Source organism: Pseudophryne corroboree, chromosome 6 (genome assembly GCF_028390025.1).
Source record: "Pseudophryne corroboree isolate aPseCor3 chromosome 6, aPseCor3.hap2, whole genome shotgun sequence".
In the NCBI taxonomy this organism is placed as follows: Eukaryota; Metazoa; Chordata; class Amphibia; order Anura; family Myobatrachidae; genus Pseudophryne; species Pseudophryne corroboree.
In genome coordinates, this window is record NC_086449.1 from 681,675,888 (window position 1) to 681,697,031 (window position 21,144).

Consider the following 21,144-nt stretch of genomic DNA (forward strand, 5'->3'; position numbering starts at 1 on the left):
GTGGTGCAAGTATAAAAAATGTCTTACGGGTACTGTGTGCGCGCGCGCAAAAAAATGGGTATGGCCAAATGCCACATGGGGCATGGCCAATGAAAGTGGGGGCGTGATACACATATGGGGGGAGGGGCAGATACACGTATAATCCCAATAGTGCCAGATATACACTGCCCCACAGTGACAGATATACATTGCCCCACAGTGCCAGATACACATTGCTTCACTGTGCCAGATACACAAATGCCCCCAGAGTGCCAGATACAAAAATGTCCCCAGAGTGCCAGATACACTTGCCTCACAGTGCCAGATACACATTGCCCCACAGTGCCAGATACACAAATGCCCCCACTGTGTCAGATATACATTGCCCCCCAGTGCCAGATACAGAATGCCCCCACAGTGCCAGATATGCCCCCAGTGCCAGATACAGAAATGCCCCCAGTGCCAGATACACAAGTATGCCCCCAGTGCCAGATATGCCCACAGTGCCAGATATGCCCCCAGTGCCAGATACAGAAATGCCCCCAGTGCCAGATAAACAAGTATGCCCCCATTGCCAGATATGCCCTCAGTGTCAGATAAGCCCCAGTGCCAGATACACATGTCTCCGCAGTGCCAGATATGGCCACAGTGCCAGATACACATGTTCCCCCAGTGCCAGATACACATGTCCCCCCAGTGCCAGATATGCCCCCAGTGCCAGATATGCATGTCCTTCCAGTGCCAGATATGCCCCCAGTGCCAGATATCCCCCAGTGCCAGGTACACAAGTCCCCCCCAGTGCCAGATATGCTCCCAGTGCCAGGTATACATGCCCCCCCCCCCAGTGCCAGATATGCTCCCAGTGCAAGGTATACATGCCCACCAGTGCCAGGTATACATGCCCCCCCAGTACCAAATATCCCCCAGTGCCAGGTATACATGCCCCCCCCTAGTGCCAGATATCCCCCAGTGCCTAGTATACATGCCCCCCCAGTGCCAGGTATACATGCCCCCCCCCCCCCCCAGTGCCAGATATCCCCCAGTGCCAGGTATACATGCCCCCCCAGTGCCAGATATCCCCCAGTGCCAGGTATAACATGCCCCCCCAGTGCCAGATATCCCCCAGCGCCAGATATGCCCCAATGCCAGGTATACATGCCCCCCCCCAGTGCCAGATATCCCCCAGTGCCAGGTATAACATGCTCCCCCAGTGCCAGATATCCCCCAGTGTCAGGTATACATGTGTCCCCCCCCCTCCTCCCCTGCTCACCGCTGCCGTCCTGTCTGTGTGAGGGGAGGAGAGCGCAGCCTGCGCCTCTCCTTCCCCTCAGTCTCCGGCGGGTGTCTCAGTTTAATTCTGCACCGATCCGTGAGCCAATCAGAGCTCTGATTGGCTCACCGATCAGCGCTGAATGAAACTGAGACACCCGCCGGAGACTGAGGGGAAGGAGAGGCGCAGGCTGCGCTCTCCTTCCCTCACATTAGCGGCGGTGCGGCGGGTGCGGCAGGGAACGCCGGGTTCGGCGGGGAGCAGCAGAGGGAGGGAGGGAAGAGGAGCGGCGGCCCGTCGGTGTGGGTACGGCGTACCCATGGCTAAATTCTTACCGGTACGCCGTACCCACCCGTACCCACACACTTGCACCACTGTTCCTATTACATAAATTGAAGTTACTCATAAATCAGAGGATTTGTTATGTTATTTTCTAAAATACATTTGAAGCTCCAATGCTTTTTTAAAAATGTATGTATGTCAGGGTTTGGCAGGAAAAAAAAATAGTAACTATCACCTAAAGACCAATTTCTTTGGTCAGAGTACCAGTTGCTCCCCAGCAAAGCAGAATTCCTGGACTGTGGCTAAATCGCTGATATGGACATAATACAGGAACTAGCAAAACCAGTAAAATATGATTCTATTGGTAACCTGCTCCAAAGATTATGCATTTGCTACTTTTACCATATACAAAACTTCAGATGGCTCTTTATATCACATATTTTCCAAGATTATTCCATGTTGGCGACTAGTGTCCAGATTGCGCTTTGATGTTTTATCACTTTTGATTCCGATAGAACTATATATTTTTATGTATTTTTGGGGTCCACCAGTTAAAAAATGTTTCAAAATCTTCTAAGATATTAATCTCACTCATCTTAACGGTCACCATATGCTTCATTTACCTTAAATTAAAACAAGCAGCTCCTCGGACCAGGTTCCATTTCTTAAACATATAAAAGATGTGATACAAATGAAGCTCTTGGCCAGGTTAAGCAATAGGCTGAAGAATTTGATCACATTTTAGCCAAGCAGGATTATTTTGAAGATGGTTTATGCTAGCTGTGCAAAGCAGATGTTGAACTTCATTTGGTGAAATGTACCATGTCTTTAATTTTTTCTTATCCCCTCTCCTCCAGGGGAGCTACCTCCATTTTCTATCAATATATTCCTCTCTCTCTACATTACAGATATCTTTTTTCACATTTTGAACAGCACTGACTGTTGGTATTAGATAAGGTTTGTTTCAGACATCCTGACATTGTATAATGTTATGTGCATGGTGTAGTGTGTGTTGTGGTTGCTGTATACATCCCTTTGTTCATTTTTTTAAAGCATTCTTACTGGCCATTCATGCGTAACTGCACATTTCCTTACATTTCTGATGATATTATTATTAACAGTTACTAATATAATTCTGATATTATTATTATTATTATTATTATTATTATTATTATTATTATTAACAGTTACGTTTAGAATTGGGAACAATTGGGAACAAAGCAGTAATACAAAACAGTAATACAAGTTGCAATATAAACTAAAGTAATAAAACCAAGGCTGTTTAAAAAAAAACCAAAGAGGTGCTAGGGTCCTGCTTACAAGCTTACATTTTATGTGTTGGTTATTGCCATCAAAGTAGTTTCACTTACAAAAGTTATTAATAAAACTATTTAGTAATAATTAGAGACGTGTTTCAGTTTCCAAGGAAACTTCCAGTTTCTGATTACTGCAGTAAGGGCTGTAGGCTACTGTGTCAGTGTTATTATCATTAGTGAACTAGGGCAGTAGGCTGCAGCACTGTATTTGGCTCAGGGGGTGATTCCCAGTTGATCGTAGCGGCGGCGATGCTTTTGCACTTTAGGAGCAGCTCCCAGCCAGCGCAGCTTTAGCGTGCTGGGTGGGAGCTACTCGTCGCTTCCCGGCCCGCAGTGGCTGCGTGTGATGTCACGCAGCTGCTTCGGCCTGCTCCCCATGCCTGCTGGCCGGACCGCGCCCACGAAATGCGATTGCCTCTGCCTATCAGGCAGAGGCAATCGTTGTGCAGCGATGGCCTTCAGCCGTCTGGCATGCGCAGTTCTGACCTGATCGCACCGCTGTGTGCAATCGGGTCAGAATGACCCCCCGCAGTGTCATCAGTGAAGGGCTGCAGAGTAAGGGCTGTGGGCTACTTTGTAAGAGTCACCAATGAAGGGCTGTGGGCTGCAGCGCTGTAACTGTCAGTGTTAGGAAATCTTCATTATAATAATAAATAGTGTGTTCAGGACAGGTTCAGGCACTGTAAAAAAATTATGTTCAGTAGGTACCACTGTTACTTACTGCAGTGTTAAAAAATAAACGTGTCTTGCTGTTTAGGCACTGTACTTAAAAATAATATTCAGTAGTTCACACCGTTACAATCACAGATTGTGATTTTATTTTATTCTAAATTAATCAATTAAATTAATAAATGATTAGTTTCAACCGTTGTCAGGAATCTTTGGCTATTAACAATGTACTCATGGCCTTTTCTCTTAGTAGCTGCAAAACAGATTGTGATTTTATTTATCTAAATTAATCAATTCAATGAATGAATGAATGAATCAATCAATCAATCAGTTCTTTCAATCCTTGTCAGGAATCATTTGCTATTAATACTGTACTCTTATCTCCTATTCTCTTAGTGGCTGCAAAACAGATTGTTGTGATTTTATTTTATTCTAAATGAATCAATTAAATTATCAATAAATTAATCAGTTCTGTCAACCCTTGTCAGGGATCCTTCGCTATTCAAACTGTACTCCTATGGCATTTTCTCTTAGTGGCTTGAAAACAGATTGTGATTTAATAATAATAATAATAATAATAATAATAATAATAATAATAATAATAATAATCACAATGAAATGTGTGGGGAAGCGAGTCCCAAAGAGTTGGAATCGCATGGATAAATGCTTGACTAACAGAAGAAATCCGGGGGATTTTAGATACTGCTAAAAGTCCTGCATGGGGTCATATTAGTGACATGCAGTCAGGGTAGGCAGAGCCTCACCTGACATAATCCAGTATACTCCAGTGGTTTTACTGTAAAAACGGTTAGAATAATACAAAAAAAAAGATATTTATATTTTACTAGCTATTCTACTTGTTCTTCCCAAGGGAGTTTCTGAGTTTCATGGTTGTAAATAATAAAGTGTTAAAAATTTGGTAAATCTATAGAGATGTAAATTTGAGAGGTCTTAATGTAAGTAAATATTAATCCATGGTTCTTGGTGTTACCCTCATAGCAGATACGCTAAAAAGTGACAGGACCATTTTTGTAGTTTATTAAATTCTACCCACTGGAGGTGCAATCCAAATTTTGATCAGATTGTCCGTTTGGTTGTTATCTTTCATGCAATGCAAGCCACGCATCGGTAATTATGTCATTATGTCAACCTCCTCTTCATCCCCTAACAAATTAAATTTCATCTTCCTAACATATCGGGAAGTAAGAGAATTAGTGAGTGAGTGAGGGCTTTTGCATTTTTGTAGTTTATTAAATTCTACACACTGGATGTGCAATCCAAATTTTTATCCGATTGTCCATTTGGGAGTTATCGTACATGCATCAGTAATGATGTAATTATGTCAACACCTGTTCATCTCCTTAGGGGAGGTTTATTAAAATTCTAATTATGTAGTTTTCCTATTTCCCAACTGCAGAATATCTATGTTAAATTTCATCTTCCTAACATATCGTAAAGTAAGAGGATTAGTGATAAGTGAGAGAGTAAGTGAGGGCTTTCACATTTTTGTAGTTTATTAAATTCTACACACTGGAGGTGCAATCCAAATTTTGATCCATTTATCCGCTTGGGCGTTCTCGTTCACGCAACGAAAGACACGCATTGGTAATGACGTCATTATGTCAACCCCCTTTTCATCCCATTAGGGGAGGTTTATTACAATTCTAATTATGTAGTTTTCATATTACTGCAGAATACCTACATTATGTTAAATTTCAACTTGCTCACATATCGGGAAGTAAGAGAATTAGTGATGAGTCAGTCAGTGTCACAACTGAGGGCCTTAGCTGACGGGAGGAAGCCTCAGTTGTAGGGGCTGAGGTGAAACTAAACTTGGGAGGTTTAATCAGACCCCTAGACATGTAAGTATGGTGTAGGAAGATTGCCCGAAGGCGTGACCATGACAACCAGGATTTAAAAGTCAATAAAAGTTTATTAACAGAACTCCGTATTCACAGCAGTGGTAAATGAATCAAGATATGCAGTAGATAAAATGAAACAGTTCCTGGATCACTATAAGCTTGGCAAGAGCCACAGGGTACTGGTAGGATAAGGTACAGTTCTTAATGTCCCAGTGATGGAATGTCCTTACCAGACCCGTCCGTAGTAGTGAGAGTAGCCGAGGAACACACCAGCAGATGTAGCACTTGAAGCTGGTAACACTGTAGCTGAGAGGACTGCTGTGGATGCTGGATGGAACCAGCCAGGTGTTGAAAACACGGAGTGGATGCTGGATGGAACCAGCCAGGTAGATAACACGGAGTGGATGCTGGATGGAACCAGCCAGGTAGTAGAATGAAGCTAGGGAGCGAGGATATAGGAAATGATGATATGCAGGTACCGATGGTTTGCGGATACGGCTGGTATGTAGGTATCCGCTGGAGAAGCACCGGCACTTTAGGAAAGCTGAACACTGCTGGAAGCTGACCGCTGGAAGCAGATGAATCTGTAGCTGGAAGCTGGAGTAGTCATAGAAGACTGCAGAGTCAGGCTGCACCGCAAGGTGGTAAGCTGGTGCGGGTCTCTTAGTGGTAACTGGAGACAGGAGCTGGAAACCTGGAACAAAATAACCACAGGAGAGAGAGAGAGAGAGAGACTGGAAACAAGGTTTGACAACCAAAGCACTGACGATTTCCTAGTGCAGGCTCAGTCCCTTTATACCCTTAGGTGTAAAGGGATTGGATGACTAATTATGCAGACTTCAGCAGAGCTATGGATTGGAGGTCAGGATCATGTGACTGGAACCAAGATGGCTGCGTCCATACCGGCCTGTGGAGGGAAAGCTGTTTGTATTCACCACATGGAGATTCCTCTGTAATGGCGGCGGTGAACATAGAGAACGCCGACTTGCGTCTCAACCTTCAGCATGGACGGCCACGACTGCAGTAGGTGAGGAGTGCCACATACCCTGTATGCATTAGGAATATGGAGATGATGCCCGAGGCCCCGCCGGCAGGTGACGCCATGCCAGTCGCCCGGGCATTGAGGAACAATATCCACGGATCAGCAGAGATGAGATATGACGTATGAATGCTTGCATCACAGCTGGGAACCGGGCCTAGGACGCTGGGACAGCCTTAGGAGACACCTGAAAGGTAAATAATGGCGTCCAGATACCCGGATCGTGACAGTCAGTCAGTGACTGACTGAGGGCTTTCGCATTTATATATATATATATATATATATATATATATATATATATATATATAGATTATCTTTCTATTCTAATACTTTTTATAGTCAAAACTCACCATATTTGCAGCAAATATACTGCTGCATCTTTGTATAATGGGGGTAATTCTGAGCTGATCGCAGCAGCAAGTTTGTTAGCAATTGGGCAAAACCATGGCCCTCATTCCGAGTTGTTCGCTCGCAAGCTGCTTTTAGCAGCTTTGCCCACGCTAAGCCGCCACCTACTGGGAGTGAATCTTAGCTTAGCAAAATTGCGAACGAAAGATTTGCAATATTGCGAAAAGACTTCTCTGTGCAGTTTCTGAGTAGCTCGAGACTTACTCTTCCAGTGCGAACAGTTCAGTGCTTGTCGTTCCTGGTTTGACGTCACAAACACACCCAGCGTTCGCCCAGACACTCCTCCGTTTCTCCAGCCACTCCCGCGTTTTTCCCAGAAACTGTAGCGTTTTTTCAAACACTCCCAAAAAACGGCCCGTTTCCGCCCAGAAACACCCACTTCCTGTCAATCACATTACGATCACCAGAACGAAGAAAAAACCTTGTAATGCCGTGAGTAAAATACCTAACTGCATAGCAAATTTACTTGGCGCAGTTGCTGTGCGAACATTGCGCATGCGCAATTAGCGGAAAATCACTGCGATGTGAAGAAAATTACAGAGCGAACAACTCGGAATGACCACCCATGTGCACTGCAGGGGAGGCAGATATAACATGTGCAGAGAGAGATAGATTTGGGTGTGGTGTGATCAATCTGCAATCTAAATTGCAGTGTAAAAATAAAGCAGACAGTATTTACCCTGCACAGAAACAAAATAACCCACCCAAATCTAACTCTCTCTGCAAATGTTATATCTGCCCCCCCCCTGCAGTGCACATGGTTTTGCCCAACTGCTAAAAAAATTTCCTGCTGCGATCAACTTGGAATTACCCCCAATGTCTACATGAACCTTCGGATTCATACATGTGTGTGTGTAAATCTGGTTCTGAAACTACCCAGTGCCTCCCCAGCCACTGACCTCACTGCACATCACTGGGTTGTATAGTTTATTAAACTGCCATCCTGATTATTAAACTCCAGGTCATCCAAAATCTCTGCGACAACCTTCACAGACTTCACCTTGTCAGGCCAAATGTGCACATGTGCTAAAACTAGACCGGGCGTGCCCATACAGTCTTTATTCATTGTAATATTTTTACACTGGTCAGGTGAGGAAAGGATCTTGACAGAAAATATGTGGTGAGCATGCCATATAAAAAATTATGTGACCATACATTTTTAGAGGAATGTTACACATATTAAAATTTTAATAAACCAGTGCTAAAGGATTTTATAAATGCCCTTAAAAAATGTTTCTCATTTTTATTTTTACATTAACTAGTAAAGGGACCTCGCTTATGCTCCCAAACACCCTGCCCCCCTCCCCCCGTCGCCTTCTACATCCCACCCCCTGTGCTGTTTCTTCAAGTCCTGTTCTATGTCCCTTCCTTCTCTATCTGCTCCTCCAGCCCACTCTGTACTGCCCTGTCATGACGCACTGACTGCTGCCCACCCACCCCCTGCTCCATACTTACAGTACCTCTGTTACAAATTAAGGATGAATATTGGATGCTGACTCATACTTTGGGATTGGCGAATACCCAGAACAAAGGTGTGGAGTCTAATGTGATGATGGTTTTCACCAGTAACCCCAACAAGGAGGTTTGGGCTTTGCTACACCCATCACGCAGGTCATGGCCTTCTGTCTGGGATCTATACTATGGAGCTGGTATACACTGGTGTTGGAATTAATATGTAGCCATGGGGTGTATAATAGCATAGTTGACAGACTGGGTCAGGACCAAGTGGAGACTCAAAAACATGGACAGGAACCAAGAGCAGAACACGGGCAGCAGGAACAAGGCATGGAAAACAGGGGCAGCAGGAGCCGGTAACAGGATGCTCTAAGGATTTAACAAGGAAGCCCTGAGGCTAAGCGCTGGAGCAAGGTAATGGAGACTATACTATGTTGCTTGCCAGTGCTCAGAGGCCCCCTTTGCCTCACAAATGACATCACATTGTGCGTACATATCCCTACCCTTTAAATGTAGAACAGGTCAGCGTGCACCCCTATGGTGGGAGCCACAACTGCCTGACAAGAAGTCAAAGCAAATGAGAAAGCTGCACATCACCATGTCACCACTGCGGGTGCCGACGGACTGCTGCTGGTAGCGAGATCGCAGCAGCCCCAGCTAAGCCAACGCCGCTGAACCCATTAAGTAAGCTCTGGGATCCGGTGCACTGTGACAACATCCTGATTGGTTCTCTATACTCCCTGGCTAGGTTCTATCCCATCTCCTTAGCAGTCAGAGCCATTGGAGTGGCAGAGTGCTCACCAATTCCCGCTGCAAATTCATGTTGAAAACGGGACATACCTTAGTGGACTATATATATTATATATTTGGGGATTTCTGTGCACAGCCCAAAGGGCTTGAAGTACTGTAAGTACAGCATAACAAGCATTGCATTTTAATTGTTTCTACTATACTATAAAAGAGAGCTGAAATGAGAGGAGATAAAAATGACCATATGGAAGAACTGTAAGGTGTATAAGTGTGTACAGTATGTGTGATGTATGGCAGTACCTATATTTATGTTAATGTTTGCATCTGGTCACGTGTGTGTGTCTGTTCTTTTACCATTTAAAATATAGTTTCTCTTGTTCATTACAAAATAAGTTAACATACAATACTAGCATTACTTTGTTTAATAAGAAAACCTTCATATGCATATTTATTGCATACGTATACCTCCTAACTATCCTGAATCTGCTAACTGGACGCGGCAGGTCCCGAGTCCATACAATTGAAAGTTGGGAGGTACATGTATAAAATGTAAAAAAGAAAAACAAATGTAAAATTTTTCCTACATGTACTTAAGCATACCTTGCGACTTGACCCTCTCCAGAAGGACAGAATACTCTGCTCCTGGACTTCCCTCTTAATTTGTGATTGCCATCATCTTTCTTATCCATTAACCTGTTCAAACCAGGTGCCAGCAATCATACATTAAGAGAAAAGTCCAGAAGCAGAGCATTTTGGGCTCCACAAGGATAGACATTGGGGATGTCCTAAAGCACTTCCTTATGGTAGGGGACGCACTGTAGCGGGCACAAGAACCCGGCGTCCAAAGGAAGCATCCTGGGAAGCGGCAGTATCGAAGGCATAGAACCTTATGAACGTGTTCACTGAGGACCACGTAGCCGCCCTGCACAATTGTTCAAGGGTCACACCATGGCGGGCCGCCCAAGAAGGTCCAACAGACCGAGTAGAATGGGCCGTAATGTGAGCAGGAGCCGACCGACGAGCCCTCACATAAGCATGTGCAATCACCATTCTAATCCATCTGGCCAAAGTCTGCTTGTGAGCAGGCCAGCCCGTTTGTGAAATCCAACAGTACAAAGAGAGAATCAGATTTCCTAATGGAAGCAGTTCTCTTCACATAGATACGGAGAGCCCGTACCACATCCAAAGACCGCTGGGGGACAGATCGGGAGAAACAAGTGCCGGAACTACAATCTCCTGGTTAAGGTGGAACGAGGAAACCACCTTAGGTAAATATCCGGGTCGAGTCTTCAGAACCGCCCGGTCACGGTGAAATATCAGATATGGGGAACTACAGTACAAGGCACCCAAATCCGACACTCTTCTAGCTGAAGCAATAGCCAGCAGAAACACCACCTTAAGGGAAAGCCACTTAAGATCAGCTGATCCAAGAGGTTCAAACGGAGACTCTTGTAATGCCTCCAAAACCACTGACAAGTCCCAAGGAGCCACAGGCGGGACATACAGAGGTTGGATACGCAACACACCCTGAGTAAAGGTAAGGTCGCAATTTTTCTCTAAAACCACACCGACAAGGCAGAAATATGAACCTTGAGGGAGGCCAGACGCAGGCCTAAGTCCAGGCCCTGCTGAAGAAAAGCCAACAACTTGGCTGTACTAAACTTGGAAGCGTCATAATCGTTAGATGCTCACCAAACAAAGTAAGAATGCCAGACCCTATAGTAAATCCGAGCAGAAGCCAGTTTCCGGGCCCGCAACATAGTTTGAATGACCGCCTCAGAAAACCCTTTAGCCTTTAAGACGGAAGCTTCAAGAGCCACGCCGTCAAAGACAGCCGGGCTAGGTCCTGGTAGACACAGGGGTCCTGAACGAGGAGGTCTGGGCGTTGTGGAAGTAGAATTGGACACTGATGATAGGCCTTGCAGGTCTGAGAACCAGTGCCGTCTGGGCCATGCTGGAGCTATGAGAAGCAGAATTCCTTTTTCTTGCTTGAACTTCCGAATTACACTGGGCAGGAGTGACACCGGAGGGAACACGTACGGCAGCCGAAACCTCCACGGCACCGCCAGCGTATCCACGAATGCTGCTTGAGGATCCTTGTCCTTGCTCCGAAGACCAGAACCTTGTGATTGTGTCGAGACGCCATCAGATCTACGTCTGGAAGACCCCACTTTTCCACTAGGAGTTGAAACACTTCTGGATGGAGGCCGCACTCGCCGGCATGTACGTCCTGACGACTGAGAAAGTCCGCTTCCCAATTCAGGACTCCCGGAATGAAAATTGCCGATATGGGCGGTAGATGGCGTTCCACCCAATGTAGAATTCGTGAGACTTCCTTCATTGCCAGACGACTTAGAGTTCCGCCTTGATGATTTCTGTAAGCCACTGTGGTGGCATTGTCCGATTGCACTTGAACAGAACGGTTCTGAATTAAATGCTGGGCAAGGTTCAATGCATTGAAGACCACCCGCAATTCCAGAATGTTGATCGAGAGGAGGGACTCCTCCTTGGCCCACCGACCCTGAAGGGAGTGTTGCTCCAGCACCGCGCCCCAACCTCTTAGACTTGCATCTGTCGTCAACAGGACCCAGTTGGATATCCAGAAGGGACGGCCCCTGCACAATTGTTGGTCCTTGAGCCACCAGAGCAGCGACAGATGGACCTGCGGAGTCAATGGGATAATTTGAAACCTGATCAGGTGAGGCAGGCTGTCCCACTTGGCTAGAATCAGCCTCTGGAGGGGGCGAGAATAGAATTGAGCATACTCCACCATGTCGAATGCTGATACCATGAGGCCCAGCACCTGCATCGCCGAATGTATCGACACTTGCGGACGAGAAAGGAAGCAACTAATCCTGTCCTGAAGCTTCAGGACTTTCTCCTGACACAAGAACAACCTCTGGTTGTGAGTGTCCAATAGCGCTCCCAGATGCACCATGCTCTGAGCAGGGATCAGGGAGGATTTCTTCCAATTGATGAGCCACCCGTGGGCTTGTAGAAACCGGACCGTCATATCTAGATGACGTAGGAGAAGTTCTGGGGAATTTGCCAGGATTAACAAGTCATCCAGATACGGCAGTATCCTGACCCCTTGACGGCGGAGTACCACCGTCATCACCGCCATGACTTTGGTGAAAACTCGCGGAGCCATTGTTAAACCAAAAGGTAATGCCCGAAACTGGTAATGGAGGTTGCCAATAGCAAACCTCAGGTATTGCTGATGTGACGCTGCTATAGGAATATGCAGGTAAGCATCCTGTATGTCCAGGGAGACCATGTAGTCCCCAGGTTCCAGGGCCAGAACTATAGATTGAAGGATTTACATATGGAACTTGGAAACCTTCACAAACCTGTTCAATGCCTTGAGGTTGAGAATGGGCCGGGAGGAACCATTCGGTTTCGGGACTAGAAACAGTGGAGAATAGTACCCCCGGCCCCTCTGCGCAAGAGGCACCTGTACTACGACTCCTGTATCCAGGAGGGTCTGTACCAACGAATGCAGAGTGTTTGCCTTTGTCTGGTCCAACGGGACGTCTGTCTGGCAAAATCGATGAGGGGGTCGGTTTTTGAAGGCTATGGCGTAACCTCGAGTGACGACTTCCCGTACCCAGGCATCTGGAGTGGTCTTCAACCATTTCTGGGTATACCCTAGAAGCCGGCTCCCCACCCTGGGATCCCCTAGGGGGAGGCCTGCCCCATCATGCGGCAGGCTTATCGGCCTTGGAAGCTGGCTGACGGGCCGCTCAGGCTCTTTTGGGCTTTGGCTTACCAGGTTTGGAAGTGCGGGCCTGCTTGTTGTACGCCTGACCTTTTGCTTTACCTGAAGGACGAAAGGGGTGAAAGGAAGTACCTTTAGCCTTCGACACAGAAGGAGCGTTACTTGGCAGACAGGCAGTTTTGGCAGTAGCCAAGTCAGCCACTATCTTATTTAAGTCCTCCCCAAACAGAATATCTCCCTTGAAAGGGAGTACCTCCAGGGTTTTTCTAGAGTCCAGATCCACAGACCAGGATCTCAGCCACAATATCCAGTAAGCCAGGACTGACGTAGTAGAGGCCTTGGCTGCTAGGATACCGGCATCAGAAGCCGCCTCTTTAATATAGCGAGAAGCTGTGACAATAAATGACAAGCATTGTCTAGCATGGTCAGAAGAGATTTCAGCTTCTAACTCCAAGGCCCATGCTTCAATAGCCTGCGCAGCCCATGTTGCTGCAATAGTGGGCCTTTGTGCAGCACCCGTGAGGGTGTAAATTGCTTTCATTCATCCCTCCACACGTTTATCCGTAGGCTCCTTTAGAAACGTGACGGTGGTGATAGGTAGAGCTGAGGAAACCACCATCCTAGCCACATGTGAGTCTACTGGAGGAGGCGTTTCCCAATTCTTAGACAGCTCTGGTGCGAGGGGATAGCGAGCCAGCATCTTCTTTTGAGGCACAAACTTCGTACCCGGGTTTTCCCAGGGTTCCTCACGTATATCCACTAGGTGGTCAGAGTGAGGTAAAACTTGTTTAACCACCTTCTGACGCTTGAGCCTATCTGGTTTCTTAGGAGGGACGGATGGCTCGGGATCATCCGTAATCTGTAGAATTAACTTAATAGCCTCCAAAAGATCAGGAACATCCACATGTGAACTACCCTCCCCATCAGCCGTATCTGAGTCAGAACCTGTGGGGTCAGTGTCAGTGCCGTCTTCATCAGACGAGGTGTCAGTGACAGCAGTGGATTGTGAGGAGACAAGCGCTCGCTTAGAGGACCCCTTGGACTTAGGCGAGCTATGATCAGTCTTTTTAGTAGTCAGGGACTGGTTCAACTTCTTCAATTGGGCAGATAAATTGTCCGCCCACGGCGGGTTAGCTGCAGGGGCCACATACGATTGTACCGGCATAGGGGGTCCCATAGGGGGTGTTAGTTTATTAACTAGCGTATGTAGAAGCGTGGAAAAAGCGGCCCATGGTGGGTCATTATGTACCTCCATTGCCACAGTCCCACTGGCGGGCAAGGAGCCCCTAGAACCAGAGCCCAAAGCTGCTATATTCTCCTCATATGGCCCCGTAGCGTCAGCAACACCGGCAGTGTGTTCAGCCCCAGAACCGTTACCCTCAGAAGCAGACATGATATAACTTGCAGTATCAGGAAACACAGTACAATTGGCAGCAGCACAATACCTCTTACCCAAACCCCTGCACAGTGTAGTCAGCACTAGCAGAGATAAATGAGAGATATGGTGACTAAAATCACAGTGAAAAATACGTATTAAAATATATCTTTGTGAAAATCCTATATCAATATAAAACCAAGCCCCCTCATGTTATAGAATATAGGGATAGCAAGTTGAGTGAAAGACATGAAATGGACACCACTCAGCTATCTAATGCACACACAGATAGTCACAGTTTGTACAATGCAGAGGTTATGACTAACAATAATACTGCACTGGACTAGCTTATATATATATATATATATATATATATATATATATATATATATATATATATATATATATATATATATATATATATATATATATATATATATATATATATATATAGCTATATAGTCAATAGATATAACACTACACAGTAAGAACTGGATGTATATCACAGGGTAATTGTACTAGAAAACCCTGACTAAATGCACTCTCTTAACTAGCACTGTCTAAAAGGCAGGTAGAATACTTAAGTGTCATGTAAAGTCACAGCACTGACAACCAGGCGGCTTTACACAGGAGGATTTGCCCAAGCAGTCCCAGGCAGTCCCAGGAAGCTGAGGGATAATGGCACCCAGACACTGACAGGGAGTGAGGGAGAGACAGATATGCAGCTCCAGGGCGTGAACATTTGCGGGAAATGGTGCCCTGGGGCTGGGGGAGGGGCTTCAGGTCTAAGCGTTATCCCCCTGCTGGCAAAACCACCGGGTACTGTGGGCTACTGAAAATGGTTTAGAGAGAAAACCTGAACTGCACCCATGCCCTGGTGATCTAGTGGGATCGCCTGTACTGCCACAGTGTCCACCGCCAGCGCTCGCGGCCTGCCTCCCACTGACCACGCCGGATCACGATAAAGACTGGGTTCCGCAAGTGGGACCCACTTACCACCTCCCGAAGCACGGCCACGCGATCCCGGAGAGCCCCCGTCGTGTGTGCCTGACGTGAAGAAAACCGGAGCCTCCTGCTGTAGTTACCCGGCAACCAGGGTTAGGGAGTGTACAGCGCCGCTGGGGAGAGCTGGAGCTGCAGCAGTGAATGTCTTCCGACATTTACCTTCGCTGCTGCCCTTGAAGTCTTCACTTTTTTCTTTAAAAAAAAGCTCTTCTAAGGGCTGCCTGGAGCAGCCCCTCTGTTATGTGCCTGCTTACTGCAGCACCAACTACAAAACTGAGCTCCTGTGCAGGGAGGCGGGTTATAGAGGAGGCGGCGCTGTGCATTCTGGGAACAGTCAAAGCTTTGAGCCTGTTGGTGCCTCCGATCAAGATCCTACTCTACACCCCAATGTCCATCCTTGTGTACCCCGCAGCAGAAAGTATACATTTTTCACAAGAAACATGGTTACTGCTTCCAATTTATACCTATCAATCTTATTTCAAAGTAATTTTAAAGTAATTAGCTAAAAGGCGATATATTTGTGGAATTTATTTTGACAAATTCCTTCCATAGTGTCCTGTTCCTCCATTTCACATGTTTTAATCATAGAATTGAACATTCTCTTTGACAAAGGTGTCAAAGCAAACTCTGAGTTCTTAAATTAAATTAGGAGAGAGGTTACATTTTCATGAGTTTTGCTTTGTTGGCCTAGCTTTGCCATAGCTCACATTTGCCTTATTATTTCATTTGTATTTGAAAGAGCTACAGTATAACATTCATAATTAGTAAAAAATAAATAAGTTCAAACATATTTTGCCAAAATGACAACTGATAAATGTTTAAGGTTATGCATGTTCAAGTATAGAAAATATACTAAAAAAGCATGTAAAAAGAAGGTGATATAAACCAAGGTCAACATTTTCATAATACAATTTATTTTCATTGTTGCACATGTTTTCTATTGATTTTTTAACTATAGGCTTTTTCACTCTGGAGGTGCAACTTCATCTTTGTCAGACTTTCCCCATAAGCTCAGGCCGACATTACCATTTCACTCATTTAGTGCCTTATATAGAGTTATGACTAAATTGGAGCTAGGTGGTGCAATTAGGTGTGGATCATTGGGTTGACCCTAAATAGAGCGATAGTCAATAGGTTGACCACTATTAGTCGACAGGCACTAGGTTGACACAGGAAAAAGTTTGTCATGGACTAAACGTCGACATGATTTTTTCCACTTTTTTTTGGTGTTGTTTACTTCGTAAAATCACCGGGAACCCCAATTAGTGTACTGCATTCCCTCGCATGGCTCACGCTTCGGGCAAGTTGCCTTTCTCCTCTACCGCAGGTTACTATTCGCAATCGTAGTCCACGTGGAATGTAAGGTATGAAAAAGTAGAAAAAAAATTAAAAAGTGAAAACCTCATGTCGACCTTTTCCTCTGTTGACCTTTGCCATGTTGACCTTTTGTCAATGTTGACGTTTTAACCACGTCAATCTAATGCATGTCGATCAATAGTGGTCGACCTACTGACTGTCGATCTAAGTGTGGTCGCCCTATTAACTGCATACCGATGCAACCTTGTCCCTTGCCAAACCAGTATGTAGCCACTAAGTCTGTATTCACAACGTTGACATTCATAATGTTGACCTCACAATGTCGATAATTATGATACTTACATGGTTAAAATCAGAAATGTATGCCGACCCCCGTATTTTGGTTTTGGATCTGTATAAACTTTGTGTTTTGGTTTTGGTGTTGGTTTTGTTAAAAACAGATAAAATACATAATTTGGGCCTTTTTGGTTCCTACAGTATTGTTAACCTCAATAACATTCATTTCTACTGAATTTTGATCACCTCACAGCGCACAATATTGTTCACCAACACAGTCCAAAGGCTGGCTGACTAAAATTAAGCAACAGAGCACAAACACAGCAATTATTTCTGTTTAAAAATGTTTTGCTAATGAATAATGTATTAGCAATAACCAACCTACTGTGAAAGTATCAATAGAAAACAATACAAAATGGAAGTTTACTGAGATTTGTGTGTGGAATATCATTGCTAAAAAGTAGTAGTAGTTAACAAACAGCAAAGAAAATCCCGGAAGTTTGGATGGGCTCGGTTCTCTGAGAACCGAGCCCACTCATCTCTAGTCACCATATACTGTACATATGTTAAAGTATCACCATCATGTTACCATATACATACATTAAAGTATCACCATCATGTTACCATATACATACATTAAAGCATCAGCATCATGTTACCATAGACATACATTAAAGCATCAGCATGTCACCATATACATTATAGCTGCTGCAGCATGTTACCATATCATATATACATTACAGCAGCTGCAGCATGTCGCCATATACATAGATACATTATAGCAACAGCATGTCACCATATACATACTGTGCAGGGGCGTTTCTACTGAGGAGGGGGCCCGTGTGCACCTCCGGGTGGGCCCCCTCCTCTGCATGGCACTGTAGACTCTGGCATTGTGCCGGAGTCTACTGCACATGCGCAGGTCTCCGGAAACATGGCGCCCGCCATGATCCGGAGACCAATTTGGCTACCGCGCATGCGCGGCGGCCATTTTGGCTGCAATTTCCAGTGCGATCACAGCTCCCGTCGCTGGATTCCAGAAAGACTAAGTATTAAAATGGGTGCAATGGGTGCGGTGTGGGCCCCCCTGGACTCAGGGGCCCGTGTGCACCGCACCCATTGCACCCATTATAGAAACGCCAATGATACTGTAGATATTATATTATTATAGATATTATAGCAACAGCATGTCAGCATATACATAGATATTATAGCTGCAGCATGTCACCATCTACATAGATACATTACTGCAACAGCATGTCACCATATACACAGATATTATAGCCACAGCATGTCACCATATACATATATTATAGCAGCAGCAGGTCACCATATACATACATTATACCAGCAGTAGCCTGTAACCATATACATACTGTAGATACATTATATCAGCACCATGTCACCATATACATACTGTATACAGGTTGAGTATCCCACATCCAAATATTCAGAAATACGGAATATTCCGAAATACGGAATTTTTTGAGTGAGACTGAGATAGTGAAACCTTTGTTTTCTGATGGCTCAATGTACACACACTTTGTTTAATACTCAAAGTTATTAAAAATATTGTATTAAATGTCCTTCAGGCTGTGTGTATAAGGTGTATATGAAACATAAATTAATTGTGTGAATGTAGACACACTTTGTTCAATGCACAAAGTTATTAAAACTATTGGCAAAAATGACTTTCAGGCTGTGTGTATAAGGTGTATATGAAACATAAATGAATTGTGTGCTTAGACTTGGGTCTCATCACCATGATATCTCATTATGGTATGCAATTATTCCAAAATACGGAAAAAAAAAACGATATCCAAAATACTTCTGGTCCCAAGCATTTTGGAAAAAGAGGATATAGATCTGCACCAGTCAGAAGATTCAAACAATAATATGTAATACCAGAATTAAAGTAATATAGAGGAATAATTCCTTGAATTTATGCCTGGTGGTGCACCCAGAGTCAGGGAAAAACTTAGAAAAAAAAGAGAATTTACAGAAGACTCTTGTGTGGGTGCACTCTTGAATTTTGCGTATATGAATTAATTAAAACTTAACTTTTATTAAGTCATCAATTTAAGAAAAAAAACACATTTACATACCACACCTTCATTAGTTGGTGAGAGTATATTGGTATCAATCTCTACACATACAAACATTTCATCAATTATTTTTTAGCCATTAAGTATCCACATAGGTGAAATCGAGTGAGTATGTGTAACTGAAATACCATCGAATACACACTAAACACAGTGATTGAAAAAATTAGGAATGTTCTGGTTAGTCTAACTTGCTAGACTTATTAGAGGGATGTAGACACTGAGGTTTTACATCCACATCTTATCCAACCAGCACAAGCAAAGCTTGTCTTATTGAGACCTCCATGGGTCATTGGGTCGGACCAATACTGGGAGTATAGATCCTGTTAAAGGTATTGGCGTACAAGGGGATGTACCCTTGATAGTGCCTCTGAGTAGTATGCAATAGATTTTATCAATTAGTCCCTGATTACCCAGTAGAGACAGTAGGAAAAAAGAGAAGAAGAAATAGGAGAGAAATTGAGCAAAGAGGAGAAAAAGTGGTGATCCTGCTGTTGGTATACGGTCGGAACAGGTCACAAATTACAACACCGGGTATTCTCTGGGGGTCCCCCTCACAGTTACTGACCCAGCCCACCACCATTTTGCTTCCAAGATCGGGCTCTATCTGTGGGGTATGGTAGTAATTCTTGGACACAATTAGGTCGACTCACCAATGAGTGTGCACCTAAAAAGAGTTATAGAGGAGAGAAGTTGTGGATCTGCTGTCTACGTTAGGCACAGGACTTAACCTGTGAATCATAGATGAGAGTCCACTGATATAAGAAAGAAAAGAAAAGACAGAGTTTTGTCTGGACTGAATTGGGTATCAATATATGTCATCTAGACATGCGTCAACAGAAATAGTTGTTGTTACTTGAATGCATACTCAGGCAGTGAGAAGTGTTTCGATATTTAAATAATATGCTTGTACAGCAAAACAGTGGTAAATTGGCCCTATTAGGTGCTGAGTTGCACCAACCAATCCTCCATGCATATACATCCAGAAAAATTACACTGTAGAGCTATTCACAATGAACGATACCTGGGAAAAATATATATGTTCAGGAGGGACTGGGTCCTGGGCACTGTTGTATTACTAGCCGGTATTGGGTGCTAAATTGTACCAACTATTCCTCCATGCACATGCATCCAGACCAGTTATACTGTGGGACTATTCACACTGGACGATGCCTGGAACAAATACGTCCAAGAGGGACTCTGTCCTAGGCACTATTAAATTAGTAGACGTCACAGTTGGGTAATACCCTGTACAATTGAACATTACCTGTTACCTGTAAGATGTTAATATGCTATTAGATGGTAGGTAAAAGGTATGAATCTCTGCCCAGGTCCCTGGAACAGTATACAGGTACAGATAATCAGGTCCCAATGCAACGTTATTACATTTGTGATAGACAAGCAGGATGTCCAAAAATTATTATCCCGGTCCGTAGGACCTTTCAATTCCATAAATATTAGGTCTTACACTGCCCTGCATAATTTCTTTAATTAATTAACAGTATCTACCATTAATATAAGTTAGTGTCTAGAGTCTGGTAAAGCACAGGAGAGGCACAGAAGAAAATATATCTGCATAATAAATTGGATACCGGTCTCTGCCCAGGTCCCTGGGTAAGTCTGGGATTAACAGGATCACAGAAATACTCCCAAAGTCCTTGGTCCCTGCTGTGGCTACTGGAAAACGCGTTTCACCCATCCTGTGGGCTTGTACACTTACAATACTACCAGTTAGACTGCTGGTACGGGTTTAAATACCCGTTGGGTGGCCCCCAGCCAATTACTGCTATCTGCTTAATTAGCTGATATGATCACCGAATCTCCGCTGTACTCAGCGGAAGTGTCGTCATAGATCTGATTGCTAAGCAACCCTCGTCGCCGTGCATTATCTCTAGGGAGACAGAATTAGTCCCAGACCGGAAAGGCTGCGCTAGTCACTGCGATTGGTTATCATGGATGTGATTTCTAACGTAGTTTGAGTAACATGTAATCGTTACTGGGTGTGTGGACTGGGTGTCATCACCCTGGTTACCGGGGCGGCGGCGTGTATGTCATATCCGGTTGTAGCTCCGGGCTGGATTCATGGCGTCATGTTGCTAGGCAACTAGGCGCTGTGTATTACTTTACATATTGTGTGTCCTCAGTGACATCATAAGATCACCGAACCTCCGCTGTGCTCAGCGGAAGTGTCGTCATGGATCTGGTTGCTAAGCAACCCTCGTCGCCGTGCATTATCTCTGGGGAGATAGTATTTGTCCCAGACCGAAATGTCTACGCTAGTAGCTGCAGTTAGCTGTCATGGATGTGATCTTTAACGTAGT

The 21,144-nt window shown here is 44.6% G+C and overlaps 1 long non-coding RNA gene across 1 annotated transcript in view; it reads right to left on the reverse strand.

Annotated features, from left to right (window-relative positions):
* The window catches only part of LOC134933233 (uncharacterized), a 40,536-nt gene extending 19,999 nt beyond the window's left edge, over nucleotides 1-20,537 (reverse strand). The window contains exon 1 of the long non-coding RNA XR_010179646.1: nucleotides 20,416-20,537. This is a non-coding gene — a long non-coding RNA (uncharacterized LOC134933233). The remainder of the gene's footprint in view (nucleotides 1-20,415) is intronic.
* Nucleotides 20,538-21,144: the final 607 nt, after the last annotated feature.